This window comes from Miscanthus floridulus, chromosome 1 (genome assembly GCF_019320115.1).
Source record: "Miscanthus floridulus cultivar M001 chromosome 1, ASM1932011v1, whole genome shotgun sequence".
NCBI lineage: Eukaryota > Viridiplantae > Streptophyta > Magnoliopsida > Poales > Poaceae > Miscanthus > Miscanthus floridulus.
Window position 1 is genome coordinate 30043343 of NC_089580.1, and position 12028 is coordinate 30055370.

Genomic DNA, 12028 nt, shown 5'->3' on the forward strand with positions numbered 1-12028 from the left:
CAATATATCACAAATAAGTTCATAAGCAATCCAAGTGCTCCATCATCGTCAACCACAATTGCAAATAGAAGTATCATTAACAACCACAAGTATCATCACTAATTTGGTGAAGGATTCGCTGAAGCATGAGGATCGTTCGATGCCGCCGATTGATTCTACACAAAGGAGAAGAGATTGCATATGTGAAACAAGATAAATATATACCATACATGAATAAAACTTTCATACTCCACTAGGTTTGACCGTAAGCATGAACATACAAACTATAGCATTTATACTCATAGGAGTAGAATAGTGAGGAGGTGGAGATGGAGGTGGAGTGAATAGCGAAGGTGGCGGAGCTACACCCGTAGCGGCACCAAGACTTTGCATGTACTGAAGAATCTCCGCCATTCTCCGATGCTCGGCCTCCCGCTCGGCCTCCACCCTCTTCATCTTCGCCTGCATCTGCTCCCGTATCCTCCTCTCTTGTTCCAGCTGGGCCTACAATATATTCACCCCAATGTTACAATAATGCAAAAGAAAGGTATAAAAAAACCAATGAACGACGAATAAACCAGGAATAACCTCAAGTGCCTCCACCCGGTGGTGTGAAGTGTCCTACCGAGGTCGTATGGCCGGGCTCCTGCTCGTGCTGCTTGCTCGAATCTAGGAGAGACTGGGAGTAGCGGCCAAGTCGATTGCGCTATCGCCAATCCAGTATCGCCCATGCTTCTTGCCTCCACCCACCCTCATGATGACTTCTCCATCAAGGTCCTCGGTGCTCGGATCGTACTCTGACCCATGGACCTCCCTTGCCATCGATGTGTACTCACTGAGGCAGTTGTGGACGGTCGCATTGCTGTACGCCTTGGGCCTGTCCTCCGGGTTGTAGTTGACGTCGGATGTCGCCTTGCCCTTGTGGGCCATAGCAAATGCCTTGAAGATGGAGCAAGGCTGGCTGCCATGTGACGCCGACTGCAAGAAAAAATACAAGATAATTAGAAATCATGCAGAATTGAGCGTTAGAATAAATAAATGAATTTGCGTACCCATGTTTCTGCGTATCCGCTAAGGTTACGGCTGCCTTGATGGTGTGCTACACCTGGCATCATCAAACGCCGCTCCCGGCACAAGTTGTGCGTCTCCTCCCACTCGCGTGAGCACCACCTGTCCACCATTTGTTCCCAGCACTAGGGATGCGCGGCGCACCAATAAGGAATCATCTACAGGCCATCAAGTACATGACATATCAGAAGATGAAATTAAGCCTACTTAATTTCAAAAGGAATCAGTGTTAATGTTCTGTATTTACCTGCAGGTACTGGTTCCGGGTCAGCGTCATGGATCTTGCGTCCCTTTTGGTGACCTTCATTCCAAGGATGGTCCCGTGGTAAGTTACGACGACCTGGATACGCGCCTCGTAATGCATGTCCACGATGAGTTTTTTGCAGCATTTGGTAGCCACCGCATCCGCCCTAGCCTCATGTCCGTCCTGGCATCTAAAGAAATCCTGCATACAAACACGATGTATCCATTTGTTATTTCAAGAATGTATTGAGCAATGTAGTGCGAGCAAGACTTACCCACAGCTCTTGCTTCACCCGCTCTGCCTTGTTGTTGAATACCCTGCGGGCCCGATCTGTAGCATCGGGGGTGTGGCGTAGTGGTCAAACGAGTAGGTCGGACCCGTCACTCCGGCGTACTCAACCAGACCAGGGAAGTGCTCCTTGCACAGAAGACCAAGGATGCCATTGACTTGGCGTGTGTGACCACCTCCACTCGCCACAATCATCCAGTTCCTGCCCAAGTGATTAAGAAAAATTATTAATTTCTATTTTGATTTTCAACATATCATATAAAGTAGTGATAACATCTAAAGTTACTTACTTTTCCCCCTCGGGTCGAATCAGTGGGCGTCTCTCACGAGGTAACGGTCGCTGAGGGAGGCTCACGGGACCTCGCAAGTAGACGCTCGATGAACTAGAGGAAGCGGAACCTCCCGTTGTCGCCTCATCCTCGTCGTCCTCCTACACATTCTCCTACACCTCCTCAGCATCCTCATGCACCTCCTCGGCGTCCTCCTGGGGCACCTGCTCCTCCTCCTCCTCCTCACGCGACGGGGTGGTAGGCGACGACTCCCTCCTACGGCTGCTCCTCCTCCTACTGTCCCCCGGTGCAGCGGTCCTTGTCCTTCGGTACAAGGACATTAGCTTCCTCATCCCACCGCCCACCATCTTTGTTCAATCACCTGCAATTAAAAAGAGTAAACCAATAAGCACAGATAAACAAAAAGTACTTAGAAATAGATGTAAAATAAACAAAACGTAATTACAAAATAACATAGTATTACATGTATTAGAAATAATCTTCATGATCGGGATTAGCTGGATCATAAGTCTCATCATCACTATCAATCATGTCGAAATAATCTACACTATCCGAATGAGCAATGTTGTCATTGTCATTGTCTAAATGTAATCGCTCAAGCATTTGTAAGTCCTTCACATTTTGCACCTCATCTCCAGCGTCCTCTTCAATAACCGTTTCATTGTCTACTTCCATTCCGATCGTTTCGGTTAAGTCTAGCTCAAACCTCCCTTCTAGTCCCTCTTCTTGAAAGAACTCTCCGTCATATGTGTTTAGGTCTAAGTTGCAATCTTCATTATTTGGGACAGGCACTTTACCGTGTGGCGATACCCTGTGCACAATATCCCAACCCTTAAGATGCCTTATGGTTTGACACGCATATGGGAGATAATAAACTTGCGTGGCCTGTTGGGCCACAATATAGACATCGTCTCCTGGTAAGACGAAATCATGTCGAATTTCGACTAGCCCAAGATTAGAATATGTCCGTCTCGTTACTTCAGGATCAAACCAATGGCATTTGAATATGACGGGATTAAAAGGTTTGGAACCATGAAACTTGAGTTCGTATATTTCTTCAATTCTTCCATAATACTTGACCTCATCAATGCCGGGTGTAAAAACTCTAGAACTTGTGGTTCTTCGATTGGGCCGACTCTGCTCGTAGCTTGTTGTGCAAAAGCGATATCCATTCACGCCATAACCAGAAAATGACCTGACCCTATAGGCAAAGCCATCGGCAACCTGTCTCAACTCGGCATGCATAGACGCATCCCTCTGGCCCTGCAAGCTCAAGCAGGATACATCATTATATTATTCGCACGTACGATTAACTTGGAATGTCAAACTAAGTACGAGCTAAATTGGATGGTACCTTCCATTTGAACCAAGAAATGAAATCGGGCATTCCATTTCCCGTACCCTATCTAAGAAGGGTATCTACCTGCTGTGGGGTAGGATCCCTTGATTGACGCCAGAATTCATGAAGAAATTCCCTGTACCAACGAGAAACAAGGGGTCGATGCACTTGCGCTTTCGAGTTGCCCTTGGAAAAGGCTGAGGTTCGATTCATTTTCGCTAGCATTGTAACGAGAGGGTGGATTATGCACGCTAGGGAGGTTGTCACCATAGTATGTTGTTGTGAAGTTCGCCACCTCCTCCAGAATGTATGCCTCTGCAATGGAAGCCTCGATTTTGCATTTATTTCTACATTTCTTTCGAAGAACCTTTAGACATCTCTCGATTGGATAGCACCAACGACCCTACATGGGCCCCCCCCATTCATGCCTCATATGGGAGGTGCAAAATCAAATGCTGCATCGGATTGAAGAAGCCGGGTGGAAAGATCTTCTCCAACTTACAGAGCAACACAGGTGCCATTCTTTTCAAGTCAGCAATCACGGCCCGAGATAACTCCTTGGCACAAAGCTGGCGAAAGAAATAGCTCAACACTGCCAGCACTAGCCAGACATGCTCAGGGACATAGCCTCGAACCATCGCCGGAAGAAGCCGCTCAATCCATATGTGGTAATCATGACTCTTTATCCCTAAGACTCGCATAGTAGATAAATTCACTCCCCTCCTCAGATTAGCTGCATACCCATCAGGGAACATTAACGTTTGTATCTATTCTAGTACTTCCCTCCTTTGGGGCTTACTCAAGACAAAATCGGCCTTAGGCCTTCTTCATGTCTTGCCGCGACTAGGAGGCTTCATATGTTGGTTTGGTCTATCGCATAACGTTGCCAGATCCACTCTAGCCTTAACGTTGTCCTTTGACTTATCAGAAATGTCCATGATTATTTCCCAAAGTGCCTCGGTGACATTCTTTTCAGTGTGCATTACATCAATGTTGTGTGGAATGAGAAGGTCATCAAAATAGGGGAGCTGAGTCAAGCCTGACTTATGAGTCCACATATGTTGCTCTCCATATCCCATAAACCCACCTTCTGGATTGACCACGAGACCATCTATCTGTTCATGAACCATGGCACCAGTCATTATCGATGGTGCAGGGTCTGTCACTACGACATATTTCGTAAAGTTCTTAATGTCTCGTCTGAATGCATGGTCAAGAGGGAGGAATTGCCGATGTTTGTCGAACGATGAATACTTACCACCCTTCTGCAACCAAATGAACCTCAGACCTTCCTTGCATACTGGACATGGAAACTTCTCGTGAACACACCAGGCGTAGAATATCCCATACACTAGGAAGTCATGCAGGGAGTAGTGGTACCAAACATGCATTTTGAAGTTTTTCTTTGTAGCTCGGTCATATGTCCATACCCCTTCCTCCCAAGCATGGACCAATTCATCAATCATAGGCTCCATGAACACACCCATATTATTCCCCGGGTGTCCAGGAATTATCAACGACAAGAAGACGTTCTATCGTTGAAAGCATATGTCGGGGGGGGGGGGGGGAGATTGAGGGAGATAACGAACACAGGCCAACATGTGTATGGGGCAGTCATCATTCCATAAGGATTGAACCCATCTGTTGCTAGTGCAACATGTACATTGCGAGCCTCTTTAGCTTTCTCATGATAAATGTCATTAAAGTGGGTCCATGCTTCACCATCGGATGCATGTACCATCCTATCAGGATTGTATCGTTTGCCATTTTTGTGTCATGTCATCTGTTTCGTGGATTCCTCGATCATGTATAGTCATTGGATCCTCGGTTTGAACAGAAGGTGTCATAGGATTGTCACAGGAATGTCAAGCTGCCTCTTCTGGCCATCACCAGAATCTACATCCAGGAACCTAGAGGATTTACACTTTGGACATTACTTTGCTTCCACGTATTCTTTCCTAAATAGGACGCACCCCTTCGGGCAAGCATGTATCTACTCATACGACATCTTAAGTGCACGAAGGAGTTTCTATGACTCGTGCATGCTCTTTGGCAGAAGGTGACCCTCCGGAAGCAGGCTGCCAATAACTGTCAACATATCATCGAAGGCGTCTCGACTCAGGCTATACTGGGACTTTAACGCCATTTTGTGTCCAATGGCATCTAGTTGAGAAACCTTTGTCTGGCCGTGAAGGGGTTTCTGTGCCGTGGCAAACATGTCGTAGAACGCCTTTGCGGTTGCCTCTGGCTCCTCCTCCGTACGTCCTTCAGCGAACTGTGCCTCGTGATAGTCATTTAACATGTCTGCTACCCCGACATCAGCATCATAATCCTCGACGCGTGGTCTCACCACCTCCTCTCTCATATGATCGGCTTCACCATGGTAGACCCACCGGGTATAGTCTGCCGTAAATCCATTCTTCCAAAGATGTTCCCCCATGACCTTCTTCATTTGTCTTTTTCCTGTTTTCACATTTGCTGCAGGGACAACAAATTTTACTCGCTCCTTTAGCAGCCACGCTAAATGCCCATTCCAAGAAAGCATCGGTCTTGTCGATCCATTCATTGGTGACCTGACCCTGACTTGCGTGGCCTATGTACATCCACTCACGGTCCTCCATCCTCTAACATATATAGCGATGAGTAATACAAACATCAATTGCATCTATACGACGTTCCTACTATCTAATAGGTGAGGATAGGTCCTAATCCCACGCGAGGATGCGTAGGTGGGGTTAGTTTCTATGCTCTACTCCTATTCGAGATAGAATTTCGGCAGCACATCCCCGCTGTTCTCCAAATACACGTCCTGCCAGGGAGAGTGTGTATCCGGAGAATAACAGGGAGATGATGCCAAAACTCTGTCTTGGATCGGAGCAGACCATGGAAACTAACCCCACCTATGCATCCACGAGCTGTCCAAAAAACATGGACAATTCAAAACAGATACGGTTTTGAATATGGAAATATCTGCATATTTCCAACCGTATTTCTTTTGAACGGGAGACGCCTAACTGGGTTACGTGATCTACGACCATGATACGAAAAGAGGGGTTATACCTAGGGTGGCGGTGGAGTCAGGCTAGCGGGGCCATGGCGGGTCGGTGCAGTGGCGAGGCGACGCGGTGCAGGCAGACCCGCAGCGGCGAGGAAGGCGATCGGGGTCGCCGAGGTACTCCGGCTCCGCTCCGACGGGCTCTTCTCTACAAAAAAAAGAAACATAAAACTGTCAATATAAAATTTTGGCAGCACCTCCCCTGCACGGTGAGGTTTCCAAAACCTGCAAGAAAACTAACCGCACGATGACCGACATGCACATATATATGAATGGCACGATGGCCGATATGCACAAGATTATATCCAATCACACATATATAACAATGTCACAACCACTCCTACGACTACCACCACTGCTACTGTACACCACTACTACCGTAACTACTAGTAATACTACGACGACGACGACGACTGTAGGGCATACCTAGTGGGAGTCGTAGAGCGGCGGTGGTGAAGGGGCCAGGGCGTCGATGGACAAGGCGACGGCTAGGGAAGCACCGGGGATGGCGCGGGCATGGGCGGCGGCGGCGCAGGCATGGGCGAGCGCCTCCTTCTTCCTCCTTCCTCCTTCCTCCTTCCTCCTCCTCCTCCTTCTCTTCCTCCTTCCTCCTCTCCTCCTCTCCTCCTCCTCTCTTTCTCCTCCTCCTCCGGCGGCACGGCGTGGGGGGCGGCGTGGGCGGGGGCGGCGGCGTCAGGGCTGGCGCGGCAGCGCGGGCGGGGGAGGCGTCGGGGCTTGCGCGGGCTGGGACGACGGCGGAGCTGCCGCGGGCTGGGACGACGCGAAGCTGCCGCGGGCGCGGGCGCGGGCGGCGGCGGCGGCGGACGGCGGCAGCTCGGGCGCGGGGAAGGGCCAGGGCTGGCGCGGCGGCGCGGGCGGGGGCAGCGGCGGGGCTGGCGCGGCGGTGCGGGCGCGAGCCGGGGCGACGGCGGCGCTGGCGCGAGTGTGCGTGTGTGCGTGCGTGCGATGTGTGGGACGGCTGGGCCGGGAGGTTAAATGCCTTCTTTGCCGAGTGCCCCCGATCTGGCACTCGGCAAAGTTTTTTTATTTTTTTTTATTCTTTGTCGAGTGCCACCTGGTCAGGCACTCGGCAAAGAGGGTTTTTTTAATTTTTTTAAAAAAAATCTTTGCCGAGTGTCATAGGTCCTGACACTTGGCAAAGAGACTTCTTTGCCGAGTGTCTTATCCTGACACTCGACAAAAGAGGCTCCTTTGCCGAGTGCCATTTTTTGACACTCGGTAAACCATATTTTTTTTATTTTTTGACCTCCAAACTTTTTCTGCAGTCCTCAGACAATACCTGGTACTCCATGTTCTAATGTGGCACATTTCTCGGACTTTTTCTATATTTCTTTAATTTATTTCATTTAATTGAATTTTCTTGTATAATTCAAATTATAACCGCTAGTCATTCGAATAGTGAAAAAAATGAATGAAAAATGATATTCATGTTATTTAGTATAATGTGAGGCCGTATCCAGGAACAGACCACCAATTTCGAACATCTTGTTCACGAAAGATGACCACAAACTTGCGATCGAGTTGTTTTTAAATTCTATAAAAAGCAAACGAAGTCCGAAAATCATGAAACTTGTCAAGATATCATATGTGGAGGCTGTGATAAAAAAATTGAGGAGGTTTCGCGCAAGTTGTCACGTACGATGCTTGCAAACCGAAGTCGGCCTCTTCACGAAATCGATTGGTGGTCTATTCCTGGATACGGCCTCACATTATACTAAATAACATGAATATCATTTTTTCATTCATTTTTTCACTATTCGAATGACTAGCGGTTATAATTTGAATTATACAAGAAATTCAATTAAATGAAATAAATTAAAGAAATATAGAAAAAGTCCGAGAAATGTGCCACATTGGAACATGGAGTACCAGATATTGTCTAAGGACTGCATAAAAAGTTTGGAAGTCAAAAGTGAAAAAAAAATATGGTTTGCCGAGTGTCAAAAAATGGCACTCGACAAAGGAGACACTCGGCAAAGGATTAACGGCGGCGGCCCTTTGCCGAGTGTTATTGTTTGACACTCGGCAAAACTGGTCTTTGCCGAGTGTTCGGCACTCGGCAAACCACCTTTTTGTCGAGTGCCATTTGTTTGTTAAGTGCTTTCTATATGGCACTCGGCAAACAGCCTCTTTACTGAGTGCCTGATAAAAAAACACTCGGCAAAGTCTGAGACACTCGGCAAAGAAGCCGTCTCTGGTAGTGTGCCAAGTTAATTAGTTTATGCTTGCTCTATTTGAATCACATTGCTAAAGGCATGTTCCGAGAGACGGATCATCTTATCAGAAAACTGGTATTCTAGTCATTCAAATAAACACATGGATGGAGTACTAGAGTTAGTGTGTATAGTTTTATTCTTACTAAAAGTTCATAGGTTCAAGAAACACTCCAAGTCTGTATGGGTGTATGTATATATGAAGTATGATACTTAGGAAGCATCAATGACAAACAAATCAACAAATAGTTAGAAAGAAACAATAAAATAGTGCATGCTTGAGAACAGTCAAGGCGGTAATTTCACAGTTCAAGCCATAAAGGAACTTTGTATATATATATTGAGAAGTCAATGTTGCTTTGGTTACCTAACCTCTGCGTAGGTGAGTTATAGGCATATGTTTATAATGATGACTTGATGGGGCAAAGGTCATCTCATCTGTCACTACCAGTTGGTCAGTGAGGAAACTTGTCCGCGCTGAAATCATGGGGTGAGTCAATCCACGCTAGCCAACAATTTGATATTTCTTCGAGTTGCTATGGTCCTATTACAGTTGTTTACTAGCTCCGTTGCCAAGCTCTCATTATAAACCTATTCTCTTTAATGTAAACAACAGCAATATATGTGGAGAAACTGTGTTCCATGGAACTCAAGAGGAGGAATGCTTGTTAACAGTGACTCGGTGATATCATTAGATCAACCTGTGATCGATAAAACTAGAACACTAGCGCTGTCACGACTTAGAATAGACCCGTGTGGCTAGCACCCACTGTCAAAGGTTAGAATAGAAGAACGGATATAAGAGATCTCCTAAAGATATGGACAAGAAACCCTTATGTGGAAAACACTTTTTAATATGAGCACACTGATGATATATACATCAGTGGTGACATGCAGAGAATTTCAAAGTGGACGCTACAACTATATACGATGGTCTTCTTCAGTAGAGTCAACAAGTAATTGATGGTACTGCTTTGTTTTTCATTAACCTCAGTCAAACTCACAAAAGAGGACCATTTTATTATAGGATAAACTATAAAGGGAACAGCTGCTCACTAATTATTGAGGTTAGTAGGTTGCTAAAATTAAGAGCTAATGCATGTTGCTTGAAGGGACTAGTAGATATATAGCTAGACTGTTAGGCAGCGATTGCTTGCTTACTTACTGCAACCGAACTTCAGTGGATGCATGCGAAAATAAGAATATTGTAATAATTAATAATTAATGTTAAGAGCATGTATTTGTAAAAATAAAATTAATTAGGAAAAGATAGGCAAGCAGACATGTTTTTTGGAAGTATATCCTGTAACGAATCAAGGGCCCTGAAACTTATAACGAGAACCGCCCTTAGACAAGCGTGTTCGGCTGATCTGGTCTTGGATTGTTTCAGTTTATTCTCTCTCACAATCGAAATCAGCCGAACTACAGTAGAAATCTGTACCAGCCGAACACCTGCAACAAGATAATTAGCTCTACACGCACACCAAAAAGAACATGCGGGCTACACAAATTTCATATAAAAACCATGACCATGGCTGTAAAGTGGTGAGAATATCCCTGCCCAACTAGGTTTCTGCTAGATAGGGCGCCTTGCAAAACGTCAAACATTCACAACTTGATAGCACATGCCGTCAATACAGCTGAGTTTAATTCTAACAAGCCTGGACCTGAGACAAGAACTAGACAACTAACACTGTGAAGTTAAGTACTGAAGAAATCGGAGAAGGGCTCATTGTTTATTGCTTGACAGGGACAGTCACTAAGATCGAGTGTGATGTTGCTTAGCTTTTCTGAAGCTAGCACGAAAGTGTTTGATCTAGCGGCCTCCTCCCCCCAACATACTCTATTGCACCTATAGAGGTCATAATTATTTAATGATTTGTCATAGGGCAGCTACTTTGTTAACTTGTTGGTTGTTGTATTACAAGAGGAAGATGTCGAGATGGCTCTGAATATGTTGTCTAAAGGAAGGATAAAGGAATAATCATAGTAACATACTAACCTCATTGGCTATCCTCTTCTGTATGGCTGCATCCTCAATAATTCAATCCTGTAATTCTTTCTATTATATCTGAATGCCAGCAGCAAGTTTGGTGCATTAGAAAAATTCAATTACCTCTCATGACAGGAATGAAAAGAATGTTATGATGACTGTTGCTGTACTATCATGTCATATAAAAAAATAATGAAATGCAAAAACACGGTAAGATGAAAGATGATGCAGCATATGAAACAGCCAGGAAGAATGCATCATGCTGTTGCAGCTGTCACAAGTTTCACAAGTTGGATCCATTCAGAATATGAATGAACTGGAACTGACATCAACTGAAGGGCTCTTGCCATAATCACTGCATTCCTACATTGTGCAAGAAAGATTGATGAGATGCAGTAGTTACAAAGGAAACCTTTTGTTTTGTTTGTTTATAAATTATAAATGAGTGTAACACTGTTGATTCAATACACATATTCCATCCTGCTGCAGAACAAGGCCAGTAGCATAGTTATATAGCACCAAGCTGAACAAAAGAATAATATGCATAACAGAGAATTATACCCAAAAGGCCTGTGATGTAGACAAGGCTCGATCTTCCGATAGGTACGATAGCGTCGATTGGTGGAGACTCGATGTTCACAATCTAGGCTTCGAACCAAGACTGATTCGGACCCTCGCAACCGTTACACCACAGCTCCGTTGGTTATCAACCACGCAAACGCGATTGACCTCGCCGAGAAGTCTTTCCTGCAAGCGAATCGAGAACACAAGCAAGAACGGGATGAACACAATCTGAAATTGCAAATAAATATGAGGCTTATGATAACGAGAAGGAGTTCAAGTCTTTATTTGAAAGGACTAATCGCCACAGGCGAACAAGATCAAGAACTGGGGCCCTCGTTCACAACAAGCGGCCTTGGCGGCACAGTTGCAGCAAAACGATGTCTGTTTCATGAGGAAATCAAGAAGGAGAGCGACAACTGCTAATTATAGAGTCTTGGGCGTCACCCCCCTGGACGCGCCCCCTAAGGGCCCAAACACGATACACGGTCCAACGTACCAAAAGACGGTGTCGCAGCACCCTGGCAGATTCTGGACACTGAATTATTTCGACGATTCCCATTGATTCCGAAGGGCTTTTGACGTGAGACCACTTGCATTGACTTTCTTATCTAATTAGCTTTCCATCCATATGTGGATCGTCGAAAACGGAGCCCGGACATGCCCGTGTGACCAGTTTTATGACAGACTGGTCCTGGAACCCGAGATGGGCTCCAACTTCAGTTGGACTGGGCCTCCACCATGAGAAAGATGAATTGGACGCCCATCCTGGACTTCCTCCTCTCCTTGGCTTGTATGCGACGAAGTAGTGATGTCCTCATCATCCTACCTGTCTTGAATTGAAGTCGTCCTCGACTGAAGTAGATCGTCTCCTCCATTGGATGACAGCAACGATGGCTCCGAAAGAAGACGTTCATCTTGGCGCCTAATCCTTCGCAAAGACGGCTGCCATGGTGGCCTCCCTGCTGGGAATTCAT

At 45.9% G+C, this 12028-nt stretch overlaps 1 long non-coding RNA gene across 1 annotated transcript; it reads right to left on the reverse strand.

Annotated features, from left to right (window-relative positions):
- Nucleotides 1–330: 330 nt before the first annotated feature.
- On the reverse strand, nt 331–1422 carry LOC136477249 (uncharacterized). Its single transcript, XR_010763956.1, has 4 exons — nt 1295–1422; nt 1032–1205; nt 568–957; nt 331–483 (listed from the first exon to the last, which is right to left on the reverse strand). It is a non-coding gene; the product is annotated as an uncharacterized lncRNA (long non-coding RNA).
- Between the last annotated feature and the right edge of the window lie 10606 nt (nt 1423–12028).